This window comes from Dromaius novaehollandiae, chromosome 3 (assembly GCF_036370855.1).
Source record: "Dromaius novaehollandiae isolate bDroNov1 chromosome 3, bDroNov1.hap1, whole genome shotgun sequence".
Lineage (NCBI taxonomy): Eukaryota > Metazoa > Chordata > Aves > Casuariiformes > Dromaiidae > Dromaius > Dromaius novaehollandiae.
The window spans coordinates 60,690,271-60,702,662 of record NC_088100.1 but is presented as its reverse complement, the minus strand read 5'-3'; the positions used below and the strand labels follow the sequence as shown (position 1 = coordinate 60,702,662).

General features: G+C 36.3%; 1 protein-coding gene across 1 annotated transcript in view; it reads right to left on the bottom strand.

Moving 5' to 3' along the window:
* The window catches only part of LAMA2 (laminin subunit alpha 2), a 368,849-nt gene that overhangs the window by 172,985 nt on the left and 183,472 nt on the right, over positions 1-12,392 (bottom strand). The window lies entirely within an intron of this gene.

The following is a 12,392-nucleotide window of genomic DNA, read 5'->3' as shown; positions in this document are numbered from 1 at the left end:
TTTGTTCTTTAAATGCATCTGCCTCATATTTCAGTGCAAGGTAAGCCTCTTCTCAAAGGCTGCTAAAATCACAGGAATCCTTCTGCCCTTTGACTACCTGTTGCTGACCACAGAGCAAACTCATGAGTATTCTGTGAAGAGAACAATCTCATTATTCTCAAGGACATAATGGGCTGTCTCTTGTTCATCATACTAGAAGGTTTGCACACAGTAACAGAAAGCAGCAAAAGCCAACAACTTCATTATGCATTATTTTATCATCTATCCAATGTAAGGAAAAACAAAGTCCCCATATTTCAGGTATGCAAATCAACTAATATTGAATTATCCATAAAGGTATAAAAATCCATGGACTGCATCTGAGGCTGTACAGCTAACTGCTAGGTTAAAATCAGAATATTCATTACAATTAGAAATCCAAAGCTTGGATGTTTATCTACATAGTATCCAGACCTGCTAGGACCACACAACTATTTCAGCCTTGAACATGGCAACTTGAAAGGATTTTTTTTTCCCCTCAGACTAGACACACCTTCTAAGCATTTTTTTTCCTTTTTTTGTTCTGCCAATGATCAAGGCTCAATACTGTTTTATACCTCCATCAGAACTGGAGAAAATTTAGATACTTGAAATGCTGTGAGAAGGACTAATAATTGCTTTTATCTTTAGATAAACACTTTAAAAGAGTACCTTCTGTAAAATTTTATCATTTCTGTTTCAAGTTCAGACTAACTACAAGGATTCAAGAAAGTAAAAATAATGGGAAAATGAAGATTTTCTAGTTTCAGGCAACCTATTAAAAATATGAACCAAAACAGGTTTTACTTTTTCCAAACTAGATAACCTTCACATTAGTAGAATTGCCAGTGAAAAATGTAACATGAGGAATTGACAGGTGAGAGAGAAAAATCATGAACAGGAAGGTATCAGGGTTTATAATAGATGCAGATAGAAAACAAATTAGCAATCCAAACTTTGGGCAAAACTTCTGATACAAATCAATAAGAGTTTAGAGAAACAACTGGGATGGATCAAGACTTCCAAAATATGGCCCTCAGGAAACACTGAAGGAAAGGGTTTTGATTAGTCTAGAAAATAGAAAACTAGGAGGGAACAGGAAAATAGTTTGCCAAAACAGAAAAAATGGAAAAATAAAAAGTGAATTTTTTTTTTCTTCTGTGGCAACTGCAGGAAAGACATGTCAAACATTCAGGTTGGGTATACAGAAAGCTTTCTAACTGTAAGGATGGTTAAAATTGTATCAAGCTACTTCAAAATGCTACTGGATTCCTCCATTACATATTTAACATATTTGACAGTAGTTCAGACAAATATATGTCAGAGAGAGTCTAGGTATAATGCCTAAAAGTTGGAATATGACTAAGAAGTCTCTTGAGGTCTCTGCTAGTCATAGCAGTCTGAGTTTCACAGCTGCAACTGGCAGCATCTGCATATCACATATAGGATCACACAGTAGAGTCAAGGTGCTGAATTGGCACTTCTCAGAGAGGGTACTTGGTAGCTCAGAATATATATGCTTCCATGCTGGAAAGGTGGATAAGAAAAAAAAACCCTCATACAAAACAGAAGATATTACTTCCTTCTGCCATTGTTTATAAGTGCCCTTTCCTTCCTCCGTATATTTAAAAAATAAGTTCAGTCCCTGGAAAAGAAATTCGGAGGTCAATAAATGTGCTGCACAAACAAATATGTCTCAACTAGTACAGAAAATACTTTGCACTGAATTTTGAACAAAAGGGCTCTGTGGAAGTTGCCGCAGCTACAAACCATTCCATTTTCATTGGCAGGCGGCTGTCGTTCTGTGTCGCCAACAGTCCAGAGTTCTGCCTCAATGACTGTCGTCAGAGGACATACCAAGGCCAGCGAGAACACAGCATAAAAGCTTGTCTTGCTGGAGAAAAAGACGTATCACTGAGGCAAGAACAGCTGACTAAAAATGTCGAAGAAGATCCACAGAGTTTCCTTTATCTCTCCCACCTGTTTTTAGATTGATGCATCAAAAATTTCTTCTCAGCTCTACAGGCAAAATCTGCCTTGTTTAAGGAAAGTCACAGACTCCTCAAGAAATACAAAAATAGGAAAGATATATCACAGCTATCTTAGTTATAATCCAGCAAGTTTGTGGCAGATAATTGAATTGTTTGGTTGTTCACAGTTAATTGTACTTGTATTATTATTTTATATTCTGTTAAAAGGTACAGCTAGACAGCAAAGAAGATGCCTGTTTATGACATCCTGATGGTTTCATTCTGTGTCAGACGAAACCCTCTGAAAGAGGAGAGATGGCTTCTTTCCTGTGAGCAAATGACCATGCTCAGCAGGAACAAAGTTAGAGGGAAAGATGAAGCAGACAGTACTACCTTGTGTGAAAAATGCTTTAAGCCTGTCACACTAAAGTCACTTTTAAATCAGGCCTAGTGACTGTAAAACACAAATAAAGATATTTCCAACATCCAAAAGAGGCAACGCTCCTACAAATATTTACAAAGCCATAGATGAGGAACACTTGCTTCTTCTTATATGGAAGCCAAATGCTGGAAGCCCTTCTCCTCTTCCCTGTATTTAGTCAGGCTGCTGGCAATGCTTTTATGAGGCAAGCTGTCAGGATGTTTCACATCGATATAATTAGAGAAAACCTCTTTCTTACACCAGCTTTTATAGCCCATCTGATGCGTGAACCATCCAGGGCTTCAAACTTTCCCTCTCCAATGCCTACGGTAACTCTGCCTGTAAAGTTTTAGCCCTACATTAGAGACTGCCTCATTTCTATTGAGCAATATCTGCCAAACATCACTCAGAAGATCAGCTGCTACCTCCATTAAACAGGGTGCTGTTTACAATTCCTTATATAACAAGTAAAATGCTCTTCTTTCAGCTAGGAAGAGATGCAGTTGTGCTTGAAGCATCTAAACATAGTTGCCCATTTGTGAGTTAGGTGATCATGCCCCTCTTGAACAGAGGCCAAAGGGAATAAACAGTGGTATCTCACAGAGCACTGGGTTGCTACTTGTAGGCAACTGGAAGAACTCCTTCCTTAGTGTAGTCAAAGGAGTCTAGAGAGTGGCTGGGCTGTGGTTCCTACATATTGCCAACTTTTATGGTATAAAGAGCAAAGGTTTGCCTTAGTACATTCTGTGATGGTTCTAGTACCCTATGCCCTATTTATGTTAATTGGCAATAAAGTTTGCACCAGCTGCTAAAGTGTGCTTGGAAGATGTTGTCCTTCAAGACCTACCAGCTTTCTTGAGCTCCTTTGCCCTTCCAAGCTGCCTTCCTTAGAATCCTACCTACTAGCTCCCTGAAAAAGCTGAAGTCTGCTCATCTGAAGTCCACCCTGAAGTATTCTGCTACTCTTCTTCCTCAGTTCCCTTAGGATCTTGAACACCACTGTCTCACAGTCACTAAAGCCAAGGCTGCCATTGATTACTACATCCTCATTTTTAACAAGATCTCTTCTACTTGGATAACTCAGGAAAGAGTAAGGGTCGGTACTACTAGCCTGCAGTACTCCTAAGTGTGTGAAGATTTGTGTGAATGGTGTCTGTTGTTTTGAGAATTTTTTTTCCCCCCGTTTTAATGTTTTGTGCTAGTCACTAATAAATATATTGTTTAAGGATGTCTATTATTAAATATACAGAAATTGCCACAAGTTTCTGAAAGCAAAAAACATAGGTACATAGTTGCACTTGCCCAAAAGTAGGTGTTGCTCTGGAATCACATCCAGATTTCAAGCTAAAAGTAGAAAGTTATGCAAATTCCATCTTCAAATAGATTACAGCACTTGGGCTGACATTGGAGGAGACGCACCCCAGGATCCCATAGAGGCAATAACAAACAGTAACAGGTAAAATAAGATACACTGAGTGTTATACCAAAAACATTAAAAAGCTTTCAGCAAAACACCAATGGAAGATTTTCAAATCAATTCACTAGGTATTTATATTGAAAAGTAACTTGAAAAACATAAAATACATTCCACAGCTCAACGAAGTATTACATGATACACATATTATTGAAATAAAATTCATGTACCTTGCTCATACGTTTAATAGTAAATCTGTAGATCAGAATGCATGTAGCTCAGAGAGGCTTTGATCTCTGGCTGAATCCAAAAGAACATGATACTTCAAAAGCAAAAATGAATTGACATATTAAATTAGATTTAGACCAAATGCTCACAATGCCAGACTTTAGAAATGGCACTAATGAATATTGAGAAGTTGAACAATATTTTCCATCTTTACTGTTAGTGGTTCTATGAGAAATGCAGTTGCTGACACTTCCTATTAGAGGGACAAGCATTGCAGAGAGTTATTATTTTTTCTTAGACTAATGTAGCTGTAAAAAGGTTACATGCTTTTGTATACACAATTCCTGCTTGTTACTACATTATTGTATAAGTATATAATTAGACCTATATCAAATGAAAAAATACTAACAAAAAAAAAGGTTTACAAGCATGAGCAGGCAGAACATTTCAGGTGGAGAAAGCTAATACTCATACTAGCAAACACAAGAACAGGGAGGAGTCTGACAGCAAGCTGCTGATAATAACTATATGTTCTAACAGATAATGTGGCCTATTCTAAGAACCACCCCCAAAAAACAACAAAAGAAAACATATTTGTTTCCTGTTATGCCTGTGAACATTCTTTCATTTGTCATGATTACAAGAAATGGCATAGAAGCTCACTCTGTCCTCCTATGACTCTATCATACTCCTTCTGGCAATATCTACAAGATACAGTGCTTGAAGGTAATGAAATCGTATTATATACAGTTTAACATTCCCTGCTAGCCTTCTTGGATTTCCATGAAACAGAGCTGCAATAAAATGTAGAAGTTTATTTGCACTCTTTCACCTTCACAAACTCTCCAGGTACACGTTTACTTTATGAGGCAGGTTTTAGCACATACAGAGATACCTGACACCAGTACATCAGCACCAACTCTGTGAAGGAAATCCTTTTTTTTAAAAAAAAAAAAAAAAAAAAAAAAAAAAGATTGCTCCCACTGTATTAGTGGCAGCCAATTTAGTCCATAACTGATTGACACCTATGCAGCTGTGATATGATTTGACAAGGTGGTGCACAGACAATGTGCCACCTTAACTTAGATGGGTCTAAGTGCACATGTGCTCTAGCCAGCCCGCTAAACACACAGAAGGGAGTGGACAAAGGACTGCTTTTCCTAACCTACTTTATTTATGTTTAAGGGAATATTCCATTGTTGACCCAGCTCTTGTCTGGATTCTTTTTTTTTTTTACTAACAAGTACCAGCTGTAAATTTATGATATTTAATTAGGTTTTGTCCATCCAGTCTTTTTGCTGGTTGCAGAGTGAGGGAAAGCGGGGACTAGAAAGGAATTCCAATAGCATCATCACCAAGAAAATATCAAACTTTTTATTCATTTAATAATAGCTCTCAGTAAAGACTGCATGTTTTAGTTCTATTCAAGATCCAATTAAAGATTGGATCCCCTCTCTCAGAGGGACTTGAATTTAGATAGGACATATAAGGCTCTTCTGAGCCTTTATAGTAATATTTGAGATAAAGCTGGGAGCAGAATAATCATGTTCAATTGAATGACAGTATAGTTATGGCTAGCTTAAAAAAAAAAAAAAAAAAAAAAAGGCCAGAGTTTTCTTCATAGGGAAGTTAAGTTTCTCCACTGAAAGAATGGGGTCTTTCCCCCAACTCTCTCAGGGGAGTCACTGCAACACCTATTACACAAAATATCCAGACCAGACTAGAATCCTACAGTTCTACTGCTTAAGTACATTCAAAGTTCTTCTATATTAATTGCATAAACTCATTGTATAAGTTAATGGAACAAGAAAGGAATAAGCTTACATACAATAGCCTGACAGCTATATTGCTTGGTTCAGCAGCTTTCCGTCGTTTTTTTTTTTCTACAACACTGAACCATTCAAATGAGCAACTGAGCATTTTAAACCATCCACCATCACCTCCAGTTTCTTGAAACAGATCACACTGATCAGGAATTCACACTATAGGAAGATTTCCAAGTCATTCTATTCTGGAAATCAGGAATGTTATTTTACAGCCTCTTTGATTTTTAGCTTTTCCTCTCCTGGTAGTACCTGAAAACAGAGTTCAGTCAAAGGATACACTTTTTCAAACTTCAAGAGGAGTTTTATTCAACATAGGCATTCAGTCGATCAGAGTAAGTTCTTGGATGTCTGTGCTGTATGCTAAGAAAGCTAAAAGCAAAATATAGAGCATACCAGCAAGAAAACATTTCTCTGCTCTACCTCAAAAGACCTTCATGGCAAATTGTGACAGAATTCCCTTGAAACTTATTGTGTAAGCCTTTTTTCCACAGTGAATGGGATAAAGGATCATCACCTTCTACCACTCACAAGATATTTGAATATTTTCCAGTTTCCCAGCAATGAAAATAAAAGAACCATCTAATCTGCTGCTTTGCTTATTTTTCTTCCCCTAAGTGAAAGATTTCTGATTAAGAGACAATAACATCTACCCAGAGAGCAAGTACAACTGATAAGTACCAACCAAAACTCTGCTAAATTGTATTTCATATGTGCCTTGACCATGTCCCTTCAGGATATTTTGCATCAATATTTGAACAGTTGTGATCCCTTCTGGAGCACATATTAGTGCTTCAGCTATAACGAAGTCTTTTTGTATGCTGCATGTGATCACCAGGGAACAGAAAGAATTCCCTAGTATCTATCAGAGAAATACCCTGCTTTCAGGTTCAAACACAGCTGAAACATGGGCATGGAAAGAACACTAAAGAGGGAAGGCAGTATCTTCTAGCACCTCCTTACTCATCCCTTGCAAGTATCCCTTTTTGCTGCTAGAATACAAATAAATCAACTGTAATCAGACAGTGAAATGACTGATTTCCAAGTTTGTACAATTAGATTGTAAGCTGCTTCTGGAAATGTGCTTCTGAATGTAGGCATGCACTGTATGAATTCTCAAATCCCTACCATCATTACCAGCTGTCATTTCCTTTCACTGAAGAAGGGAAACGGGACAGCCTGACCAACCATTCCCAGTTTCTCAAATCCACTTTGCCAATAATGAGCCTTAGAAAATTTGAAGTATATGTTTACTTTGTATCTCTGCCTTCTCCTTTGCTTCATATATGACCAAAAGTCCTTTTGTGATTGTGCCTTTCCAACTATGACTCCCCAAGTAGCTGTAAGTAGATCAACGCCTCAAAAATATAAACTAGGGTATATATCCTTGCAGTAGTGATGTGGCAAGTATAAGTCAGGTATAGTACTGCCCGTGCCTATTACTGTGGTGGCAAGTAGGTCTCCGTCTTTGGAAGTCACTCAGTCTGGCAAAAATATGCCAGCAGCTGTGACACTGCAACATGATATGCCAGGAACTTGTCATAAAGGGCTATTTAAAAAAAAAAAAAATCTACTAAGTACTTCATCAAAATTACAAATATTATCTCCTGTCTGAATACAGTTAAACTGTAGAGAAAAAAAACAGTTAATACAAAATCACCAGCTGCTGACTAGATTTTTACAACAGCTGCTCTGGCCTTAAACACTAGCATAGCAGGGGCAGAGCAGCTGAAAGGTGTAGCCTTGGATATAAGTTCTGCTTTTTCTTTTACCATGGAGAGGTTTAAGAGTACTAGTGATATTGAAATCAAACTCATAATTTGATGAACTCTGAGATGTAATTCTAAATACCATATTCTGATAATTATTTCTAAATAAAAGCTATTAACTTTATGGTTGGTCTTCTAGCTGTCAACAACCTCATAACTGAAAGCAATTCTTAATTTTACTAATCAAAAGTTCATCTCCCCATTCCAGGGCTTATAATACCAAATGGTCAAGTCATAATTATGGTAGACGTATCAATAAATACCTTCCTGTAATATTAAAATGAAATAGTAACAATAACATTTATGTCACTGTTCAATTATATGAAGACACAAGGATTGACCCTTACCCTCTCATCTCTGACTGTATTCTCTCATGAGCATTTTAACAAGAACAAGAATTTGTGTAATTTTGCAAAACTAAAGAAAGCTCATATTTCTATGGCAACAAAATCCCAGTATGCAAGGATTATTAAAAAAAAATGCAGGAGAATAAAACAAGAGCAACCATCTTTTGGCTCAAGTCCAAATTAAAGATGTCCTTAGTAAAAATCTTTTTTTCCTCACCTTGCTATGGCATTTAGGGCTAATCAATATTTGCATACAATACTGTTGGGGATATCTAACTGTATGATGATCTTAAAATCAAAATCCATGAACTGCTAAAAGAGCTTAAATAGTTTTGGAGATGCAGTGTAACTAGCAAAAAGAAATGTTTAAATCCTACTTCTGTGCTAGTACCAATCACCAGATTAGACCAAGTATTCTTGATCTTAGATTTTCTTTTATTTCTGTATTTGTAAAGAACCAAGCAAAATAGCCCAGGAATGTTATTCCTGAACATTGCCACAACAGAAAAAAATAAAACGTGTAACTTTTAGTCAGCTCACTTATCAAAACTGATTTTCATACCTCCTTCTACTTAACTGTTTTGCAGCATTACTACAGACAATATTGTACCACAATGATGGCTGAAGTAATTCAAAGCAATGCATGACATAGTACTTTGGGATCTTTAATGAAATGGAAACCTATCATAAATTTTCAAGCAGGAAAGAGCCATGTAACCACAGTATCTGTTTTGCAAAACTATTCTGGCAGAAAGGATATACTATTTTTAATATCTGTCAGCATTTTCACCTTTAAAAGTGGGAGATTTTGAACAAAATGGCATGTAAATACATCAGTATTTTAAATAAAATTCTTTCTTCTCTAACAAAAAATGCAAAGATATACAAAGTCCAATTCTCTGCTCTTCAGAGGTGGCTTATCATTTGATATAATAAACATATCAATAAAACATTCTTATTTAGTATTTCACTGCATATCATGGAGACCTCTAAGGATCATATATCAAAAAATAAACAGTCTAGTATTAAACAAAGATATAGATCTGTATAAACATGTCTCTATATACTATAATTCACTGACACTAATCATAAAAGAAAAAAAGTCCCTTTGCATTTGGATTTTAATTTGGGTGGGTGGGGGGAAGGAGGAACCAAGCAGTGAATCAGAATTCCTGTGATGTGTCCTGAATATGCTCTATTTTCAGTCAGCATAATCCATGTTTTGAATTACTTTGCCTCTGGAGCCAATGCTTTCTCATGATTAATTTCATGACCACTTTTCCTGGGCTGGTAAATTTTGCAGCTATCCTTTCACTAAGCTTATTCATGACAAGCTAACATAGTTTTGAAAAATATCTGTGTTTTCTTTTAAAGCATAAACTTGTGTTTGATGCTAGTTAAAATTAACTATATATATTTATATTACAGAATAACTCTGCTGCTATCTATAGAACTAAGAAAAAACAAGTATCCTGCAAAACAGTCTTAAAGAAAAGGCCCTCTCTGAAAGTCTTTGCAGGTAGAATTCATTTTTTTCTTAAAGATCAAAGTATTTGTCTTTCTTATATATCATCTTCTATGAGGAAAGCTATGTTTATTCCTAGAAGGCTGTAGAAAGGGTGAGAAATCAAGCTAATGAGATTGGAGAGCAGAAAGGAAGAGAGAAGACAAATGAATTGATGCCTAAACATGAGGAAGGAGAAATGGCATAGCTTTCAGAGACCTCCATATGAGAATTTACACTTTCAACTTCAATTTGCATTAATGGGAGCTGACCACAAAATATTTCTTTAGACACTCTGATGATAATCTAGCTCTATGAACTTTGTGGTTTTAGCATTCAAATGTGTTATTTTTAGCATTACTTTGGTTATATTTTATTTCCTTAAAAAAGGAAGAACATAACAAGTATCTGTTTTCCATAAGTTATCCTGAAAATAATTACATTATTTTATAGCTAGACAATACAGATTCCAACCACTTTCCATTCATTCATACAGGCGCAGTATCTTCCATTCACAGATTTAAAGCAGTATGGATCAGGAAGGTAATTTCTACCAATTCTAGTTTATGTACTGTGGATTCTATTGGGAGAAAGTGACTGTTATATTCATGAATAGCCCTTCTTGCTTTAAAGGCAAAATGATAGAGAAAAATTTGCTTTGGATGAAATGATAACTATGCAGAAAAAGAGAAGCACACTGCTCACAGGTTAAGTGTGCTAAAAGAATCGTCATCAGTCTTGCGCAGACATAAGCTCCATAAAAGTCATATACCTAGCTCAATGTGAAGGATTCATCATCAAAAACATAATTCCATGAGTTAACATAGAGAATGTTATTAATATAACACGGATTTTAATTAACAAATACGGGGAAATGTTCTGCTGAGATTAAGTGTACTCAGGTCTGTCGTCTTAACACACTTAATCATGTGGATATCCTGCAAATATTCTTATAGAAAGTACTATCTGGATTTAGGTGAGAATCACATATTTCACAGATAGCCTCCTATTTTCTTCACAAATTCACCTTAAATATCTTGTCATAATTTTTTCTACGTTTCGTGACAGAGTATACTGCACAACAAATTGAGCATGAAAAATATGTGATAACATTATCCTATATACACTCTATTTTAATCTTCTGGAAATATCATATACAGCTAAGAAGTAATACAACCCTCACAGCTTAGACGAGAACAAACACATGAAGTCTAGTTTTCTAAAAATATATTGAATATGATCACTATGTATGCACAGGATGGATCTAGAGTAGGAATCAACTCATTCAGCAATGAAAAAATAAAAATGTGAAACACTTATTACTACTGAAAAATTATCTTCTATATATCCACATGAGATCTAATTCAACAACATATCTTCTATACCTTTCCAGAAGATACATGTAATCTTACAGGCTATAACAGACTCCTTAACTTGTTTTTTCTATGAATGCCAACAGTCGTATTACTCTCTTAATTTTAGAAAAGCTTTTGAAAAAGAAATTCCTTGCCTTACAGTAACATGTGCACTGGGTATACTATAGCTGGGTTTTCCTCTTATAGGTGTGGATACTCCTCACCTTTGGCGACCGGCAGCGTCCTCCTTGGCCAGTCCCAGCTTGTAAAGACATACTTCAAACTTTGCTCATTCAGAGTGCTAGCCTGTCATGAAAGCTGAAAAAAATCCTCTAGAAACAGAGAGGCATACTAGGTAAGATCTCTAATACTGATGAGTAGATATTTCACACCAGTAAAAAGCCTCAGGCTTTGCATTGACCTGAAAGTACTAGGTCTCAGGGCTTGTTTGGGCTTGCCTTGGCCTGAGCCAGTTTTAGCTTGTGTTAACAACTGTCTAGTGGTCAAGTGACCATTGCCCAATCTATTTAAGTTTCATGAATACCATATACAGTAAAAATCTGACAAATCTAGGTGGGCACTGCCTAACAAATAGCCCCTTATGTTAACTGAGGCTGAGAGAGGCTATTGCGCACCTTCCAAACCTTAGCTGGAAACCAGTGAGAAGGAAGAAGACAATATTAAGAAAACATACAAAAATAAACCCAAGCACACCCAAAACCAGGGAGGCAGAAACCTTCCACCCTGAACATCACACTCATCTCAGCAAAGATCTCAGGATGCTGACAACTCACTGTAATCTCTCTTTCCCTACTTCTTCTTGAGGAAGATGGGAATGTTGACCCTTAGGACCCAGAGATTATTTGAAAGGGTGAGACTAAAGAAAAAGGGTAGATATCCATAAGCCTTCTCCTATAAGAAGTTTAGCTGAATTATTAATGATGCTTTTCTGTATTAATTAGATAATTTGGACCTTTAGACTGTTAAAACACTAATGGGACTAACAATAAATCCTTAGCTCCATATATATCATGTGTTCCTTTTCTCCCATAACAAGATTTTTCAGTGTAATCAGTATCCTGCAGTACATTTCTTGTGTGAACTCGATACCAGCACTGGTGCTCATTTGGTACAGCAGATCGTGAACACCAACTGCCTTCTCAGTATGGCTATTGGATTGTAATAAATCTGATGCAGTCAAGTCTGCCAGTGCCAGAAAAAAATAGCTATGATGCTGAAAGCCAAATGACTTTGGAATATGTTACTACTACAAGAGTATGTAGCACTGGGGTATGTTATCAAACACATCTGTGATGGAGCTGCAATATCCTCCCCCGACAATCTACTTGAATATTTAACTCTTATAGTCAAAAGCTTTCCTAATGTATAACCTTTGCCTTTGTTGCCATTATTTCAGCCTGCTCTTTCTTGTCCTATTCATCAAGGACACAACAAAAAGATTATTCCTTTCTTCCACTAGCTACCTTTTACATACTTTGAGATGCCCACCTCAAACCTTATTCATTTTATTTCTGTACGTTTG